The following is a 6,000-nucleotide window of genomic DNA, read 5'->3' as shown; positions in this document are numbered from 1 at the left end:
GTTATTTGTTTAAGATTGGGTATTTAACCATTTCAAAGGATTTTTGTTATATATGGGAACTTACTCGTTTCAAGGGCTAATTTCTCAAATGGTCATTTTTGCAGATCAAGTGTTATTTGTTTAAGATTGGGTATTTAACCATCTCAAAGGATTTTTGTTATATATGGGAACTTACTCGTTTCAAGGGCTATTTTCTCAAATGGTCATTTTTGCAGATCAAGGGTTATTTGTTAAAGTTCATCAAGTTGCCCATAAGTTGTATTAGTAGGTTCTATCTTATGTTCTTATTTCCCAACCCCTTAACCTAACCTCTTGTAATCTTAGTGTATTTAGTAGGTTCTATCTTATGTTCTTATTCCCCAACCCCTTAACCTAACCTCTTGTAATCTTAGTGTATTTAGTAGGTTCTATCTTATGTTCTTATTCCCCAACCCTTTAACCTAACCTTTCAGATGTAGTTTGTTGAATATATTATCCTTTTCCTAACCTTTCAGATGTAGTTTTGTTTCTCCTTTTTGTATATTTTTACCCAAACCCACCATCCCACTTAACCATCTTTCCTTCTTTACTTTGATTCTCCTACTCCTTCTAACCCTCCTTTTCTATCTCTCTCCCTTATTCTCTCTCTTCCTCCCCCTCTCTCTCCCTCATTTGCTCAAATGCTCTCTTGTTTCTCAAATTCAAGTCTTATTGCTCCCATTCTCACACCCTCATTCTCATTCACTTAGTTTTTCTTTTTCTCAATTCAAGTCTTAGTGCTCCCATGCCCACACTCTCTCTCATTCTCTCTTCTTTGGTCCCATTTTCTTCCGCCCCCTCTCTCTTACTCCTTGCTCTTCTTTCATGCTCTCACTCCCTTGAGCTCTTGTTTCTCAATTTCAAGTCTTAGTAGATCTGATTCTTTACTATTGTAATTTTATTATTACTATGATAAAGAATGAACTTATATGTGAAAACAAAGTAAAGAAGGAAAGATGGTTAAGTGGGATGGTGGGTTTGGGTAAAAATATACAAAAAGGAGAAACAAAACTACATCTGAAAGGTTAGGAAAAGGATAATATATTCAACAAACTACATCTGAAAGGTTAGGTTAAAGGGTTGGGGAATAAGAACATAAGATAGAACCTACTAAATACACTAAGATTACAAGAGGTTAGGTTAAGGGGTTGGGGAATAAGAACATAAGATAGAACCTACTAAATACACTAAGATTACAAGAGGTTAGGTTAAGGGGTTGGGAAATAAGAACATAAGATAGAACCTACTAATACAACTTATGGGCAACTTGATGAACTTTAACAAATAACCCTTGATCTGCAAAAATGACCATTTGAGAAAATAGCCCTTGAAACGAGTAAGTTCCCATATATAACAAAAATCCTTTGAGATGGTTAAATACCCAATCTTAAACAAATAACACTTGATCTGCAAAAATGACCATTTGAGAAATTAGCCCTTGAAACGAGTAAGTTCCCATATATAACAAAAATCCTTTGAAATGGTTAAATACCCAATCTTAAACAAATAACACTTGAAATGCAAAAACGTCCATTTGAGAAATTATCCCTTGAAATGAGTAAATGCCCATATATAACAAAAATTCTTTGAAATGCTTAAATATTCAATCTCTAACAAATAGCACTTGAAATGCAAAAACGTCCATTTGAGAAATTATAATTCTTTGAAATGCTTAAATATTCAATCTCTAACAAATAGCACTTGAAATGCAAAAACGTCCATTTGAGAAATTATAATTCTTTGAAATGCTTAAATATCCAATCTCTAACAAATAGCACTTGAAATGCATAAGTGACCATTTGAGAAATTAACTAATGAAATGAGTAAATGAATATGAGACAATGATTGACGAAACACAAAGACAAGAAGGAATACTTAAGTTAGATCATGTCTGGTTGGACTAGATAAGTTAGGATACATCAGTTTGGGAAAGTAAGATTAAGTTAGGTAAGACAAGTTAGGTTAGGATAGGATAGGTAAAGTTAGGTAAGATAGGGAAGGTAAGGTAAGTTATGTTAAGCAGAATAAGTTAGGTAAGTTAAGTTAGGATAGGTAAAGTTAGGTTAAGTTAGGGAAGGTAAGGTAAGTTATGTTAGGATAGGTAAAGTTAGGTAAGATAGGGAAGGTAAGGTAAGTTATGTTAGGATAGGTAAAGTTAGGTTATGAAAGGCAAGTTAAGTTAGGATAGGTAAAGTTAGGTTAAGTTAGGGAAGGTAAGGTAAGTTATGTTAGGATAGGTAAAGTTAGGTAAGATAGGGAAGGTAAGGTAAGGTATGTTAGGATAGGTAAAGCTAGGTTTAGGAACGTTACGTTAACTAAGTAACATTGGGTGGAGAGGATAGGTTACGTAGGTTTGAACAGTGTAGTTCAGAGAACAGTTTTAGGGTAAAGCAACTAAGAAAATATGTTTTAACAGAAATGCAGGTTTGGTATGAAAAGCTGAACTAGTTACATTTTGGAGAGAAAATTTTATGACTGAAGATGTCTTAAAGAATAACATGATGGAAGAAGGAGAGTTTCTTTGATGAATGAAGGTGTCTTAGAGAACAACTTTGGAGAACGAAGATGAATTAGAGATCGCTTTGATGACTCTGAGAATAACTCTGGTCAACGAATATGGATTGGAAAGTTTCTCTAATGAACGAAGGTGAGTTAAGATTAACTTTTATGATTTAGAGAACATCTTTGGTAGCTCTGAGAAAGACTTTGTTGTCTTAGAGAATAACTTTCAGGACTTAGAGAATGTCTTTGATGAATGGAAGTGAGTTAGAGAATAACATATCATGACTGAGAATAACTTTTGATAACTCTTAGAACAACTTTGATGTCTTAGAGAATAACTTTAGATGTCTCTGAGAATGTCTTTGGATAACTCTGAGATTAACTTTGATGTCTTTGAAGCAACTTTGACGTCTCTTGGAATAACTTTTGTGGACATGAGAATATCTTTGGATAACTCTGAGATTAACTTTGATAGCTCTGGGAATAACTTTTATGATTTTGAGAACATCTTTGATGTCTTGGAGAACAACATTGATGTTTAGAGAACAACTTTGATGACCAAGATTAACTTTAGATGTCTCTGAGAATAACTTTATAACATAGAAATTAACTTTAGATGTCTCTGAAAATAACTTTGATGACCAAGATTAACTTTAGATGTCTCTGAGAATAACTTTATAACATAGAAATTAACTTTAGATGCCTCTGAAAATAACTTTGATGACTTCGAGAATAACATTTGATGACTCTGAGAACAAGTTTGATAGCTCTGAGAATAACTTTAGATGTCTCTGAAAATAACTTTGATGAAAGAAGATGTCTTAGATTAACTTTTGATGACTTTGAAAACAAGTTTGATGAACAAAGATGTTTTGAAAGTTTCTCTGACGAACGAAGGTGACTCTGAGAATAACTTTTATGTCTTAGAGAAGAACATTGATGGTTTAGAGAGAATATCTTTGATGAAAAATGATGTCTTAGATTAACTTTGATGACTCTGTGAATAAGTTTGATGACTTTGAGAACAAGTTTGATAGCTCTGAGAATGACTTTTATGCCTCTGAGAATAACTTTGATGAATAAAGATGTTTTGGAAAGTTTCTCTGAAGAACGAAGGTGACTCTGAGAATAACTTTTGTTAGCTCTTTGAATAACTTTGATGTCTTTGAAACAACTTTGATGAACGAGAGTGAGTTAGAGATTACCTTTGCTAACTCTGAGATCAACTTTGATGAACAAAAGAGTTAGAGATTACATTTGATAACTCTAAGATTAACTTTAGATGTCTCTGAGACAAACTTTTATAACATAGAAATTAACTTTAATGACCAAAGTGAGTTAGAGAATACCTTTTGATGACTCCGAGAATAATTTTGATAGCTCTGAGAATGACTTTTGTTGTCTTGGAATAACTTTTGATTGTTCTGAGAATAACTTTTGTTGTCTCGGAATAACTTTTGATTGTGCTGAGAATAACTTTGAGGGCTTAGAGAATGTCTTTGATGAATGGAAGAGTCCCATTGAAGTCTTAAGGAAGTCTTTGATGTCTCGAAGGATGTCTTAGAGTGTAACTTTGGTGTCTTTGAGTAAGTCCTTGATGTATTGAAGAGCGTCTTTGATTTATCGAAGAGTAACTTTGGTGTAACGGAGAGCACCTTTGACTATTTTTTTTCGTACTTGACGACATATAATTTTTACGAAAGTGCTGAAAAAGTTACATTTGACTATTTTAGTGCTCCACAAAGTATAAATGTCAGTTAAGAACGACGATGATAGATATCTTTGACTATATTTTCTGACTTGACGATGGATAAAGTTAGTTATGAACAGTGCTGAAAAGATTCCTTTGACAATTTTTAGCTAAGCGAAAGGCTGTTTTAGTTAAGAACAGTGTTGGAAAGAGACTACACATGACTATTTTCAGATGAGAGAAGTGATATTTTAGTTAAGAAATGACAAGGAAACATGATGAAGTAACTATTTTTAGTTGACTGATGAATACTTTAGTTAAGGAAAAAGACAAAACATGATGAACATGACTTTTTCTGATGATTGGCAGATAATTTTAGTTAAGAAATGACAATGAAACATGATGAACACGGTTATTTTCTGATGAATGGGGAATATGTTTAGTTAAGAAATGATGAAAGTTATTATTTTTAGTTGATTGACGATGGATAAAAGCTAGTTATGAACAGTTTTGGAAAGTTTCCTTTGACAATTTTTCTTGATGAAACATAGCGCCTGTTAAGAAAGTGCTGAAAGAAGTTTCCTTTGACAATTTTTAGCTAAGAGAAAGGTTGTTTTAGTTAAGAACAGTGTTGAACGAGGCTATTTCTGACTATTTTTAGTTGACTGGATAATAGGTTTAGTTGAGAAATGACGAAAGTGACTATGTTTTAGTTGATTGGTGAAAGATTTTTTAGTTAAGGAACGTTAGATAACATGTAAGGGGAAAAACCCAGAGAACATATGGGGAACATGGCAAAGAACATATGTAAGAAAAGTTGATGAATACAGTGAACATGCTGGGAATATGAACTTGTAGAGGAACATGAATATTGACAAAGAACACAAAATATGGAAGTTAGCATGAATATTGAGTATAAAAGTTGTAAAGAGAACATGTGATGAATATGAAAACATAGAAAATATGACTAGAATTTGTAGAGAACATAATGAGACTAAGAGAAAGATTACAGAAAAAAATGGAGATACTTGTGAAAATATGAACTGAATGGGACTGTGAACATTTGAAGAACATGGAGTGAACACGGATGAGAATACGAAGAACACAGTGAATATAGAGAAAATATGAAAATACAGTACGATTATTGAAGGTTTGGATAAGTTGGGGATGAGAAGGTAATGTAATTATTCTGATAAACAGATAGGCAGGAGAGGAACTTGGTCGGATATAATTATGTTTGATGATCTAAGGCTGAGGAAATGTAGCTTGGTTAATGCCCCGATTAATTTTACTACGTTAGAAAATAAGGTGATCTTAAATCTCAGGGTGATTTAGTTGGAAAATAAAGAACTTGCACAAATGAACTAAGCTGGGGCACAAGAGTTGAAACTTGATAACTGAACTGGTTTTTATTTACTATGTCTGAAAATGTAGTTGGGTGTTTAAATCTCAGGGGGATTTGGATTGATAGTAATGAATTTACAGGAGTGAACTTGGACAGAGGACAAGAGCTAGAGTTTTATAATTGTTTTCATCATATTTACTATGTCTGAAATACAGAGGGTAAAAATTTCGGGAAATTGATGGTTTATTTACAAAGACTTGAGGGTGGAAGAGGGTGGGGGACGAGAGCTGGAGCTCAGTAACTGACTTGATCTTATTTACTAACTTTGAAGTATGTCTGCTTTTAATTTTAGGGAAATTGATGGGTTATTTACAAAGATACGAAAGAGAATTAAGGCGGGGACGAGAGCTGGAGCTCGATAACTGACTTGATTTTATTTACGGTG

The sequence above is a fragment of the Procambarus clarkii genome, unplaced genomic scaffold (assembly GCF_040958095.1).
Source record: "Procambarus clarkii isolate CNS0578487 unplaced genomic scaffold, FALCON_Pclarkii_2.0 HiC_scaffold_106, whole genome shotgun sequence".
Taxonomy (NCBI): Eukaryota; Metazoa; Arthropoda; class Malacostraca; order Decapoda; family Cambaridae; genus Procambarus; species Procambarus clarkii.
Note: the sequence above shows the minus strand (reverse complement) of the source record.